We start from the raw sequence: 15537 nt of genomic DNA on the forward strand, positions 1-15537 counted from the left end.
TGATAAGCTACTAATGGCAGGTTAGGGATCTATAAAACAGAGGGTAATAGAATGCCTATATCTCTTTGTTAAGCTGTAGCGAATACCTTCAAGTTAACTAGCCTTGCTGTTGTTAACCATTTCTTCCTCCATCAGTAAAAATATCTTTAAAACATTAACAATACTAGAAAGCATTATAATTTTTCCAATTTATTGTGCTAACTTTTGTAACAAATAATTTCTATTCACTTTTGATATTTGCGAAAAAAGGTATGTTTAGGCTATTTACAACTGAAATATTATTCTATATTTTATACCATTTTCTGCCTGAAATATGAAGAAAATCATGTTTAAATTGTTAGCATTAGAAAGCTGGGTAATCAGATTGTTTCATGTATTTTTGGTAATGCGTTACTTTAATCTATTATTATTTTTTTTGTTTGCTAGGAAAATAAGCTTAACTTCTCACAGGCAGAAAAAATGGCTTTGGTCATTGCAAAGTCCACACATCATAGAGACACGGGCAGTAAGGAGAAGAGGCGACTTCATGGATTCGCAGCTCGGTAAACATACACAAAAAACTAACACCCTCTCTGTTGCTGCGAAAAGTTCCACATGCCATTGTAGCATTCAATTACAAATCGTAGTACATGAACAGCTTGTACCTTTTGTTTAAGGGAGACTGAACTAGTAATATGACTAAATCATACATTACATCATTGTCCATGATGGTGCAGTTCGACTCTCTCTTCCAGTAAACAGCCTTGAACAGCAAACATTTGTTGTGTCACACAACACAAATACATAGATGTCATATTTATTTTTAGATTATCTTGACTCAATACTCTGAAATTCAAATTCCCTCGTCAAGATATCATACCCTCGTCGCCTGCCAACACATGGTATAGTGTATAAACTCTCTCAAAGGTGCTAATGATGTCACAATAGGGACATCCAAGTTCCTGAAGTGGTAAATAGATATCTTGTCGCAGCTGAACAGTCATGTTGTTGTCAGAGAGATTCGGAAAGTTCATTACATTTAAAAACGATTCCTGGCTGACATCACTTCCAATTTTTTTTAAAAAGTTGACCAGTTATTTTGCATGTTTGCTTATGTCACTAACCCTATGACAAGACTCCTTGCTTTCATGTCGTTTTTGCTGTGAAATTTCATATAAAAAAAATCTCACGTATATAAAAATGGAGTTTGAAAAATTTGATATCCAAAGTTACCAACAGCTCCCCCTGAAGATGAGGGGCAAGGTTATCGTTTACAGAAAATTAATGAGATTCAAAAGATTCTCGAGGAAGAAAAAGAAAAGCGTGCAACCCTCAGCAAAAAGTATCAAAGAGCTGTGAAGATAGTAGATGGTGTCGATGTTGGTCTTATTAGCGTCGCAATGGGGTTTGGTATTGGTGGTGTTGGCCTTTTATCCACGATAGTAGCAGCACCGATTGTTACCGTGATGGAAGGCGTTGCGCTAGGTACTGGCGCTCTGAGTATTGTTGGAAAATACGTGAATAGAAATTGTGCGACCAAAGCTGAAAAGCATGAAACGTAAGAAGGAATCAAAGAAGCATGTGGACTACGAGTTACAACAATCTCTAATCGAACAGGGAAGACAGGAAACTCGTGAGTCCTTTCGTTAGTTGTTTGAGAAAAAGAATTAGGATTAGGAATTGGGATTGGTATTAAGATAAAATGTGAGATAAAATGTGAGATAAAAATCGAGTCTACAATGACATAAAAAATATTATCTTTAGAAAAAAAGAGATGTCATTTCTAAAGATTACTGATCCGAGGAAAAGGGATTTAATCGTAAAAGAGTTCCTCGAGACAAGGAAAAATATCCAAAACAAACAGATAGAGAAACGGACTGGTGAACGAGATTTACAAACAGATCTCGGTAAATTATTCAAAGCTATAACGGACGTACAAAAAAGCACGGTAGAAGATATAAGGTCTAATATTAAACCTATCAAAGAAAACATATCGGAATTGAAGGCAATCACATTTCCAGCGTTTCCATCTATAAAGGGGTTTCAACAACAAGAAGAGAAAGATACTGATACGCAGTTTATCGGACCCATCGCGCAAGAATATTTAAGGAAGTTTGCTTCCAAATCCGAGACCGATAAAACGTACGGGTTGTACGATAAGAGTGGCAAGTTTTATATAGGCAATAAGCCTGTTGTAATTATAGATGATAATATAGTTGTGGATGGTGAAGAATACCAAGGAACACCGGGGTTATGGGAACTAATCATAGCAAAGAATCCAGACAATCACATCTACACCGACCAAGATTATGAAAATTATGCAAAGATAATGATCGAATCCAATGCTCTCAAAAAAGGAAACGATCCAGAGAGTAAAAGACCAAAGGCTAGCAAGGGGTTTAAATGGAAAAATGTGCTCAGAACCATTTGGGATAATAGACATTATTATGAAGGGAGTGGAGTGTCGCAGGCACAACCCGTAGTAATTCCTAACGATCCTAATGCATTACTCGAAAGGCTTAACCTGCTGATGGCAAGCAAGGCAGCGGGTAACACGGGCGTTCTGAATGAGCTTGTGTCGATATGTGATGAATTGAAGAGACAAAAGGTATTGGATGTAAATACATATAAAAAAAAATAATGTCTACACTATAAAAAAAATGTTTGTTCCAAAGAATCGTGGATTTAAAAGACAGTATGTGTATGGAGGTGCTGGTCTGTTTGACAGCATCGCGAGCTTTTTCACCAGATTATTTACTAGCAATGCCGCGAAACAGATTGCTTCTATCGCCCTAGATGCTGGTAAAAACGTTGCTAAGGAGGTTGGAAAGAAAGCCATAGATGCTGGAAAGACTGCAGCTCTTGATGCTGGAAAGAAGCTTATTGAGAAAGGAATTAGCGGCCTCTCACGCTCGACTACTAGCTCTGACACCCAAATCTCAAGCAATTCTACAAAAGCATGCTGGTATACCAATGAAGCAGTCATCCCCAGATGTGGTGGCTACGAAAGCTCAGAGTATATTGAGTAAATATATCGACACGGGCGCTCAGAATATCAATTCACTAATAGATGGGAGCGGAATGAGGGCGATTGCGATTCAAGACCTCGTCAAAAGATTAAATCAAGGATCTGGCCTGAAAATGGTCTGAAAACCAATTTCTTGAAAATGACGTAAAGAACATAAAATCTTTAATAAAATAAAAATGGATATTGAATTCAGGCGTGATAATTACACAAAATACAACACAGCATCTATTTTTATCAAGAATGCAATGTTCAGCCTTGAAGGGTGTGAAATAATTGAAATTGAAGATACAATGTATGGGTATCAGAAAGCTGTTGTAAAACTACCTGAAGAGAAGGTAGACAGGATGAAGGAGATTGAGGAAGATGTTAATGATTATCTTGATTGTCATGGTTTAGACAAGGTAAAGTTTGTCTATGGAAACAAGATTTATACAAGGAAGAAGACCTCTACTCCCAAAAAGCACCTTGAACGTATTAAGTTGAGGAGTGTGTTTGTTGATAATGAAAGAAAGTCGTTCGCCCAGTTGTGGGTTATGTGAGTGACTCTAAATTTTATATCTGTAAAATGATATAAAAAAATATAATGGACATTCTAAGATTTACCGATGCTCCCATGAAAGATGAGAGTATTGAAGAGTATGAACATCATGAGTATGAACCGATTACGGTACAAATCTCAATAACCCGGGTGAGATCAGGATCAGGATTGAAACACAAGATCTGTATACTCACCCAAGTGAGAGCTATCTAATCATCGAAGGGCGCCTGACAAAAGCTGACGGGGCTGCTTACGCAAATGATGATAACGTTGCACTGACAAATAATGTCTTATGCACCTTTTCAGCAACATCAAGTACCAGCTTTCAGGACAGGAGATTGAATCTCTCTTTTATCCAGGACAGGGTACAACGATGCTTGATCTGTTGAAATATCCAGATGACTTCTGCAAGTCACAGGGTTTGAATCAATTGTGGTACAAGGACACAACAGCTGTATGCATTATAGCATGCAATACCGGATTTAGCGTTCGTCATTCATATCTAATTATATCCCCTGATCCAAAGGGTACATTTAGTTTTAGAGTACCACTAAAACACATCTTTGACTTTTGTGAAGACTATGACAAAATTATGTATGGTTTGAAACAAACCCTGACTCTAGTGCGGAAAACAGATAATAATGCGATCTTTAGGAACACGGCAGCCGATGCTGGTAAAATTACCCTCGACAAGGTGTCATGTTTTATGCCTCACGTACTCCCCGCCGATGCTGAAAAGTTTCAGCTCTACAAGACAATTGAATCAAAGGCTTCTCTACCTGTAGCTTACAGGATGAGGCAATGTGATTCCATCTCCGTACCACAGTCAACTTACTTCACCTGGAGACTATCTGTCAAATCAGCACCTGAAAAAACCCGCTATGTTGTTGTTGGTTTCCAAACTGACAAGGATGGTGATCAAGAACATAATCCTTCAATCTTTGACAATGTAGATGTGAGGAATATGTATGTAACGCTAAACTCAACTAGATACCCTACAGTTGACTACAACCTCTCCTTTCCCAATCAACAATTCAGTTGGGCGTATGGTGATGCAGCAGCTTTCAGATCCAAATTTTACCATATGGATGAATTGGTATCTACCCCAACATCACCCCTGCTGATTACAGGACTCGTTTCCCACTGTTTGTGTTTGATGTAAGCAAGCAGAGTGAGCGACTTTAGACCTCGGTCACTGACATTTATATCAAGACGCAGTTCAATACCAATGTGCCTGCAGGTACTGAAGCATTTGCCGTTGTGATGAGTGACAAAATGCTTCTTTTCCAGTCTGATGGAAACAAGATGAGTGTTGTTTATGGTTAGATTGTACAGAAATTGATTTTTCTTGAAAATGATTTAAAGAATTTATAATCTGTATATAAAAATGTTGAAACTTTCAGAGTTGAGAGCAATTCTTCGTGAGAATAAAATCAAAGGTTGCTCTCATTACAACAAGAAGCATTTGATCGAGTTGTTCAAAGGAAAAGGATTACTAACAGAGGAACTATCTAAACCAGAGAAGACAAAGAAAGATCCCAGATTTGCAAGATTAAAGACAATTAGAACAAACCCCAAACGAGTTGTGTTGAGGGATGTTGTAACAGGAGATGAGATTACATTTCCATCAATTTATAAGTCGTCGCGATTCATAAACCAATCCCCAAGAATAATAACATAGGATGGAAGGGTGTGGAATAACAAGTATGAGATTAAAGTAGGAGAGACTGCTTCCCCCGTCCCAGAGGTTGAACCTGTAATGAGCTTAGAGAGTGATGCTGAGCAGTTATGTGAGTAAGCAAAAAATGTTGTATGTGGTAAACATATACATCATTCGTTCAAACGCTTCTGTGACTTTACACTGTAGAAATTTCAAGAAAATAATTTTTTTGAAAATGACTTAAAGAAAATAAAGATATACAATGATAAATAAACCAATGAGTTTCATCAGACGAATTGGAAATGCGGCGCTAAGTGCTGCAACAAACGTTGTTAGTGGTGTTGCCTCAGGAGCAAGACGACTGGTATCAGCTGTCGTCCCTGAGGTCATCCAACAAAGAGTAAACACTTTTACTGACTGGGTAACTAGTTATGTGGAGCAAACACACATCAGTCATGTGTTGGATGAGGTGACAGAGCATGTAAGGAGAAATTATCCTCCCAGACGTGAGTTTGAAATCAGAGAGACAAGATTTGCTCTGAAGAGATTTACGACACAATATGTAATAGATGGCAGAGAGGGGAATGACGTTCAATCGTTTCTCGGTGCCACCAGTTGTAACTAATCTTCTCGGGAACAATCGTAGAACACGTGTTCAGCTAATTCTTAGATGTAACATGGAAAGAGTGAGCATTGTTAGTGAAACAGGAACAATTGTTGAGCCTGCAGCCTTTCATTCTAATGTTGAGGTTAACATCGAGGGAACAGATGTAGATGAGTTATATGATACAATGGTAGATAGAGTCATGGAAGCCATGGCGACATTCCAGATGCGAGGCAGCAACTGGACATTTAGATCAATAATTGCCATTGAAATTCATACAGTTGCTTATGAACCTTTGAGGGGGGAGTTCTTACATCCCTACTCCAAAGGACCTTGCACATCCTAAGAAGGGAGTGATTAATATGAAAAATGATGATAACAGGTGTTTCCTCTGGACACTAGCTCGAGCATTACATCCTGCAGAACGTGATGCTTGCCGCATAACTAAGATGCTCAGAATGCAAGCATTCCCCAAGCAGTATTTGGGGAAACTATGGAAAACATTAGGAGCCGAGTGGATATCCGGCTAGTAAACAATGAAACAAAAGCAAAGAAGCTTGCAGCAAAACCAAATTTTAAACATTGCAATATCTTTGATGAGAATCTGGTAGCAATACGCATGAAAAAGACAAGGCTGGTTTTCAACACGCCCGTTTATCTAGGGATGTGTATCCCCGATCTGAGCAAGACATTGATGTATGATTTCCACTATAATTATATGAAGGCAAAAAATGGAGAAAAAACAAAGCTACTGTTTAGTGATACCGATTATTTAGCTTATGAAATCGAGACAGAAGACTTTAACAAATACATCTCTGGTGATGTAGCAGCTAAGTTTGACACAAGCAACTTCCCAAAGGATCACCCATCAAGTTTTGAAGCTGCACACAACAAGAAAGTTGTTCTGATGTTTAAGGATGAAGCAGGAGGTGAGATTATTGGAGAGTTTGTGGCATTGAGAGCCAAATTATATTCTTACAAGATGTCTAGTTGAGCTGAGGAGAAGAAGTGCAAAGATGTTAAGAAGCCTGTTTTCGAAAGGAGTACTAAATTTGAGGATTACAAGAAATGTTTGTTTACGGATGAGGAACCGTTGAGAAAGATGAACGTCATCAGAAGTCGTGGTCATGAGATGTTCACGGAGGAAGTGAACAAGGTTGCTCTTTCAGCAAATGACGACAAACGAATTATCCTGGAGGATGGGATACACACACTAGCACATGGACATTGGAAAGCATTTTATAATATAATATGGTATATATTATTAAAAAATGAACATTTCAGTTGGAAAAGTCGTTCTGCCAAATAAACCACTAAGTAATATTGAGTTAATTAGTGACACAGATAAATTTAAAATACCAAACTTTAGAGGAATATGTCTGCGTGACACACTTCCGAAGAGATAAAAGAGAAAAGAATTTGGGATTCTGAATTCAGATTCTAGTGACGGAGGAGGAACGCACTGGGTCGCCTGGTGCAAACAAGGAAAAAATAAATACTATTTCGATAGTTATGGCTGACAGCCTCCGAATGAGTTAATATCATATTTGATGCGAGGGGTCTTGTACAATACATTTTATTTTTTAAAAAAAATGCCTGTTGATATATTTGGACAAATGTCAGAGTACACATCAGATTCCGGTGTGTCTATAGCATACATAAATAATAATTTTCTGCAAAGGGATGGAACTAATACCGCAACTGGTTCCATAAATATGACAGGAAATACGTTAACGAACATGTCAGATCCTGTGAACGCGCAAGACGTCTCTACTAAGAATTATGTTGATGGTATTGTTAACCCTACACCCGTAACCACCCTCGTTACAGCAGGTTCGTATAATCTGGATGATACGTATCATATTATTGTAGCAGATACCACCAGTGGAAACGTTGTACTATTATTTCCGCCAATAGCTACTGTCGGTAAAAGAATATATAGTCATTCACGACAAATACGGCAATCAATGTTTAATGTGGGATAATGACAATAGAATAGTAAATGCGGATGACAGTACTGATACATCTGTTGGGACTTTACAATATTTGAATATTTTTGCTATAGAATCGAGAACATTTACGTAGAGTGGCGAACATTGGGTGGTTACTTCAAAGTCAATTCGTGAGATAGCCAGAGTAAGTAAGAGTGAAGACATATGGGAGGTAATGAAATAACTGGCCTATCCCCGGCTCAACCCTCAACTGATGGTCACGCCGCAACAATAGATTATGTGGATTTATTAGCCCAAACAACTACTAATAATATTGAATCTAAGGTTTATTCTTAGATGGGACAACACAACCTACACAAGACATTAGTTGGAATAATAAAAAGATTACAAATTTAGCAGACCCGGTGGACTTGCAAGATCCGGCACAAAAAATTATGTTGATGCTGGTTTAGTTGACTCGTGGAGAATTTATGGTCAATATGTATATTTGCACACTCAAACAGAAACTATCACCCCACCAAATACGACAACTTAGAAGTTTTCGCCCACCTGGGTGCAGATTATAGGAGTTACTACGATATTGGTGATTTGGTGATGGTAGACGTTGAGACGGGGGCTGGGTTGTTTGAAAATGCGTCCCTGATAAGTCAGTTTGCGGGCGGTGACAACCATTTAGAAACGGCCTACATGACGTATATGTCGCCCGTTAGCATTACTCGTGATGCAAATGCTGTATGCACAATTAAGGTAAAAGCAAAAACAATAACATCAAGAGTATATCAAGAAAACCAGTGTGAATTTTATGTGAAGCACATGAAAAAATTTACTGCCTGAAGTGAGGCGATGGAGTGAGATGTACTATATTTAACCGCGGGTGGTTAAATATCTATGAATGATTTTGTGGTAACCATGTGTTAACCATTTGAATTATCAGCGCAATCTAGTTTCGACCTATGTTGTGATTGATATCTGGGAAAATGCGCTCATACCCCCCTTTTCCTACTACTAAGTCAGACCTGCCGGTGGTAAACGGAAAATAGTATTGGAACAATTCATTGGCCTTGAGGTTATTAAAAATTAAACTAACATACAGACTGAATGACATTAGGTCGAAGGAAGATCTGGTGAGAGTCGTTTCTGAGATTCAGAATCAGCTGGACCAGACAAGAATGCAGGATATCAATTAATTCGAGAATACAGGCAGCTATTAGGGCAAATGGCCACACTACCAGATATCGACAAGCAAGTAACATTATTTCCCTGTCTTATTAAAAAATGTAAAGCCAACTTTTTGACATTTCAAATGACGTTTTGACGTAATTACTAACTTTTGGCACAGCACTGTACTCTTAACTGTTTGCTATTTCGTAGATAAATATATTTTTTAGATTCCAAACAAAAAATTATGACGTCACATACAGGATACATGGAACATCGTCGATTTAGCGTCATCCGCTGATAGGCTGAAAGGTCCTAATAGTGGACGTAAAACCCATTAAATAATATACAGCGCAAGTCGTTTAGGTGCTCCAGTATTTCCGGGGGCGTAGGTAGATAAGGAACGCGTCACAGATCTCGGTTATCGGGGTTCAAAGTTCAGCAGGGATACTACTTAATTTTTTGTTTCTATTGTTTCATTTTTATATCTTCTTCTCCTGACTCTGATTGTTTTACTATGAAACTAGCGAAAACAAAGTCGCTGACAAAATCGTTTCCCAGTCAAGGGTTGTATTTTGTGTCACCATGACATCTGTATAATGTATCACACGACCCCAATATTTGGACACTTTAAATAGGTAATCATTTCCTAGAACAGCTAAAATTTAAACTCACTAATGAGTAAGTTCTTACTAACGGTTAGTTTGTAATAATAATAATGATATTATCGTCAAATATCTATGCAATGTTTTATGCTTCTTTTTAATAAATACATTGATCAGATTTAGAGCCCTCGGAAGCTGAATCGAAACAAGCAAAAATTGCTTGTTATAATCGCCTTTGTTGGCTAAGAAACAAGCACGGGAGAGCGCGTGAGGAGATCGGAGAACATAGGGAAAACACACGTTGTCGGGCATGTCCAATTAGCAAATATGGTATATTTAATTCTATACATGGATCAGTTCCCTACCGTTGAAACTGGGGGAGTGAATTCTAAAGTGTTCCTCTCAATCCCTCCATTCTTACTTCCGTCTGTTAGTCCCTCGTCTTTGATAAATTTAAGTAGAAACCATCCGAAAAAATCTCCTTCTTTTCCAACTGGTAGACGGTAAAAATGTTTAAGTAAAAACCATTTCGAACAATCCGATTCTTTTCCTACTGGTAGATGGTAAAAAGGTTTAAGTAGAAACCACCCCGAAAATTCCTTTCTTTTCCTACTGGTAGATGGTAAAAAGGTTTAAGTAGAAACCAACCCGAAAAAATCCTTTCTTTTCTCTATGTTTTCTTTTTTTATTTATTTAAAACATCCTTAGCAAACATTACACTTCCATACATTATCACTTCATGCAGACAACACACGACACAACCAGGCCGTCGTCATATGGAGGACACGGTAATGATCCGCATTTCGTTGTGACAGCAAAAAATACTTTTCCGTTGTCGTTTGCACTTCCTCCGGGGACACTCTGCGGATGACCATCCATGCAGATGAATTCGGTAGCAGCGTTGTCTCCTACAGCCCCCGCCACTAAGAGACCGGAATACGCTTGTGTCCAGCCCGGATAACAGGATGTCCTAGCTGGTATCATTGTAACTGAAGAATGCGCTGAATTTCTACAGACAGCACACGGGACGTCTTCATCTCTGTGGGGAAGGTCAAACATTTGGTACTCCTCGAATTCAGCGCCGTAAATAGACGAGGTTCCTACCGATGAGTCCGACCAATGATGAGAACCGAATGTCGGATCGCTCGGCAAACAAACAGCGTTTGCTGCAGCACCCGTTGAAGAGTATAACGACCCTCCAACGAAACCTAGGTAGGAAGAAGAAAAAAATATTCGAACTGACCTCAATCGAATTCTGGAATAACTAGAAATTCTTCAACGGTCCCGCCGACATGGAGATAACGAGGTTCGACTGTGATAACCTACGATAATAAATGCAATGACGAAAAGTCTACATAGAATACAACATTCATTCCCACAAACATCATCATCATCATCATCATCATCATCATCAGTGCGTCCTGTCATATTAATTATCATTATACACACCACTGCAGTATGTAATTCTCACCTGAATACACCAGTTCTGTATGGTTACCATGGTTACCCACTGGACAGTCATTCCGTCCCCATCTTGTATACACGATACCGCAATCACCTGACAACAAGACGAAAAGGCAATTGACAGCTGTCGAAATTTATTGTCTAACCAGCTGATATATATACATGTTATTAAAGATACGATGAGCACTTGCTTTAAAAATACACTGCATTTCTGAAGTTTTCTCCCTGCTACAATTACCCGTCTGGTAGGTAACAACAAACCATTTCCTTTCCTCGTATACAGTTTGTGAGACTTTCATTCATTACGAGAATGCTTGTTTTCTATGTTATTTCGAGTTATATCATTACTGGTGACGAATAAAGCTATAACATAATGCCCTATGTAGTGAGCGGTAGTTGGCAACTGTCATTCGTTCTTAGTATAATATGACTTTGTTGTATATAATGACATTTCAATGTGATAACACTATAAAGTACTTCACATCAGTGGCACCATCATTCACAGACACCGGCTTCAAAACACACCTCGGGATATTTTTTTTCAAAGTTCATAGCTCTCGGCAAACCTCGAGCTATAAACTTAAAAAAAATACCTCTCGGTTTGAGATATCCCTGTCTGTAAAACACAGGGGTATAAGATTCTATTATTCTTCAACAAATACGAGAAAAGACTAGAATTCTTACCTTTATTTGACAACTCCGTATTGACAAATTGCTGTTTATTGACCGTTTGTTGTAGAACTCCCATCTGGACTTTGACGTCTTGAAGTTCTGCCTGTAAACGATTGAGTTCCTGCGCGACGGAATTCGGGTCGGAAAGAAGGATTCTTTTGTGGTCAGCCGTGGCTGTCACAAACATCAACACCGTCAGACACGATGGATTTATAGAAATCATCACTCCAGAGGGAATATCTCAGCATGTAAACGGTGTCCGGTCGTTTAGGATGTGCTTTATGTAGTTCTTTAGATAACAGCAGTATGGGAACGTGACATATACGTGGCATTGTGTTAAGAAAATGTCACCTTCACACACACACACACACCCTCACACACACACACACACACACACACACACTCTCTCTCTCTCTCTCTCTCTCTCTCTCTCTCTCTCTCTCTCTCTCTCTCTCTCTCTCTCTCTCTCTCTCTCTCTCTCTCTCTAACAAAGAATTGTCCTCCGACAATATGAAATAACATTTTAATAAACAATGAATGTAATTTGGTCCATTATGTTATTTGTTCAATCTAAGGGAGACAATCCCTAGTTATGATACTATCTACCTGTTTAAAAAATACATTATGTCAGCACTAATTGAAAAGATTGTACAAAACACATAAGTAAATAACACCCTCTCATACAAATTTAGAATTAGAAACAGCAGAGCTGAACATTTAATAAAAGTGCACCATATACCATACTGTTTCGTCCTTCTAGAACCCGTCAGTGGTGCTACATCATACAGCTGTTTCGTCCTTCTAGGACTCGTCAGTGATATTACATCATACAGCTTTTTCGTCCTTCTATGGCTCGTCAGTGATGCTACATCATACAGCTGTTTCGTCCTTCTAGGTCTCGTCAGTGATGCTACAATATACAGTTATTTCGTCCTTTTAGGGCTCGTCAGTGATGCTACAACATACAGCTGTTTCGTCCTTCTAGGTCTCGTCTAGTCTAGGAGGCGACTTAAAAAAAATCCACTCCGTGTAAAGCGATAGAGTGGTGCCCCTGTCCTATAATTCAAAAGTATTAATAATTCCCATATGTCTGATAATCTTAGAGGTCGAAATTTCAACATTAGTCGTAAAATGTCCTAAAACTGCATTTAAGATGTCATTTTTTTGCCGATGAAGTAAACACACGTATCAGTCCTTGTTGTATTTGACTGATCGTATTGAAACGCAGACACACAGCTCCAAATGTTTTAACTGTACCGCGATACATAAAAAAAACAAATGAGCAATTAATTCTTTTTCTCAAAATTTGTCAAAATTTAAAAAAAGACAACAAAAAACAAAAACAAAAATATTACTTGAAGACATGTGGCACGTAGTACTAGAAGTAGGAAGAGTTACGGAAACGGAAATCCTGTAACCAACCAACCAACCAACAGGTCAGAATATTGTCGTTGGTCGGTGAGACAACGCCAAGAGATAGGACGAGTTATGGAGACAGAAAACCTGTAACCAACAGGTCACCTCCTCACATCGCCAGAACACTGTCGTTCGTCGGTGAGACAACATCAAGAGAGAGAAACGAAACCAAATCACGTTTGTTTCCTGTTGTCATTTACTTCGTTCTTGTTTCATCAATTTCCATTCCGGTTCTATATCATATAGACAGATATTTGTTACAAACATGTTACCTTTATAGACAGATATTTGTTACAAACATGTTACCTTTATAGACAGATATTTGTTACAAACATGTTACCTTTATAGACAGATATTTGTTACATACATGTTACCTGTATAGACAGGTATTTGTTACATACATGTTACCTGTATAGACAGGTATTTGTTACATACATGTTACCTGTATAGACAGGTATTTGTTACACACATGTGACCTTTATATACAGGTATTTGTTATATACATGTGACCTGTATAGACAGATATTTGTTACACACATGTGACCTTTAGTGGCAGGTTTTTGTTACACACATGTGACCTTTAGTGGCAGGTATTTGTTACGCACATGTGACCTGTATAGACAGGTATTTGTTACATACATGTGACCTGTATAGACAGGTATTTGTTACATACAGATGATCTTTATATACAGGTATTTGTTACACACATGTGACCTTTAATGGCAGGTATTTGTTACGCACATGTGACCTTTAGTGGCAGGTTTTTGTTACACACATGTGACCTTTAGTGGCAGGTATTTGTTACATACATGTGACCTTTAGTGGCAGTTTTTTGTCCCCCCCGATAGGTGACTTGTTGTATTGCTGACTTAGTGCCTGCTCAAGTATTGCTTTTTGTGACGAGTTAATTACAATACCTCTTCATACCGATAATTGGATTTAGTTAATTCTCTGTAAACGACACTTGATTGCGGAGAAACATCGCCATGATAAAAGTACATATAGAAAAACATTTGAATAAATATCGCTATGATATCATGTGATAATTACTATCGTCATAACTATTCATGTGATGCACGTGCATTTGTCAAATTTTCTTCTTGATGACACGGCGGCGTACCTGGGATTTCTGAAGTTATACTACATATATATATATAATACCTATGTATTAGGTACTTCAATGTCTTACTCCATGTCACTATGTTACCATTAGTGTCGGCCATTGTGATTCCGAATTGTATACTGGCCATCAACACCTGTTCGTCTGACGTCGATATCATAGCAGATGACGTCATGTTGATTGCACTTGGTTCAAATCCGGAAGTAAGAAAACATTTGGCAAATGAAGATCGTACTAAATAATGATAAAAAGGCCGAAATCTTATGAATAAATGGCAGTTTGAGGTTCTCCTCGCAACCTTAATCGTTCACTTTATGGTCGTGTATGTACAATAGATGTTCAGATATACTGCTAAAGTTGGGCTCTCCCTGTATTCTTATCAATCTTTTTCTTCTTCTTTTCAATACCCCTCGCATTTGTTGGTTTTCAATTTTTTCGAACTCGAAAAGATGAAATATCTAATATCAGCCACGATATTGCCATGTTGAGGACTGACATATTTATAACGATAGTAACAGGTAATCGGCAAGTCGTCAGAACATCAAACATGTTCACACGAAGCTAGATAATATGTTTATGTTTGTTTCGCGAAGAAAAGGTAAGTCAGTTTGAAATACAAATGTTCTAAAAAGTGAAATAAAAATTGAGGAGATCGAGAATCATTAAGAAGAGTGTTGATTATTTAATATTCATTACGTCTCATTACTTAAGTAAACGCGATTGTATCTGTCGGAGTAACAATTTAAGTGATCGGTTTTTACTGTGCTAACTCTTTTGATACCTTCGAACGAGAACGAAAGTAAGAACATGAGGCGAAGGCGCAAGGTTAGCGTTAATCTCTCATAGTGATGTTTTCTCTTTCTCATCGTCGTGTTCTCTCTCTCTCATCGTCGTGTTCTCTCTCTCTCTCATCGTCAAGTTCTCTCTTTTGTCGTCGTGTTCTCTCTCTCTCTCTTATCGTCGTGCTCTCTCTCTCTCTCTCTCTCTTCTCTCTCTCCCTCTCCCCCCTCTCTCTCTCTCTCTCTTCTCTCTCTCCCTCTCCCCCCTCTCTCTCTGTCTCTCTCTCCCTCTCCCTCTCCCCCCTCTCTCTCTCTTCTCTTTCTCCCTCTCCCCCCTCTCTCTCTGTCTCTCTCTCCCTCTCCCTCTTCCCCCCTCTCTCTCTCCATGATGAGGAATCTATCTTACACCAGACTTGAGAGGAAACCATTATACCAGGGTATATCTATTTTCATTGTAGAAGGTCTTAAAGACGTATCCACTTTTTTCCATTTATGGATAAATACAGTTTTCAAAAAGTCATAATTCGCATATAGGGAACGAAATATATCTCATTATTTTTTT

General features: G+C 38.4%; 1 pseudogene; it reads right to left on the reverse strand.

Moving 5' to 3' along the window:
- Window positions 1-10296: 10296 nt before the first annotated feature.
- On the reverse strand, window positions 10297-14371 carry LOC132557219 (uncharacterized; annotated as a pseudogene).
- Window positions 14372-15537: the final 1166 nt, after the last annotated feature.

Source organism: Ylistrum balloti, unplaced genomic scaffold (genome assembly GCF_031769215.1).
Source record: "Ylistrum balloti isolate Yb309-2 unplaced genomic scaffold, AGI_CSIRO_Ybal_v1 Utg370646, whole genome shotgun sequence".
In the NCBI taxonomy this organism is placed as follows: Eukaryota; Metazoa; Mollusca; class Bivalvia; order Pectinida; family Pectinidae; genus Ylistrum; species Ylistrum balloti.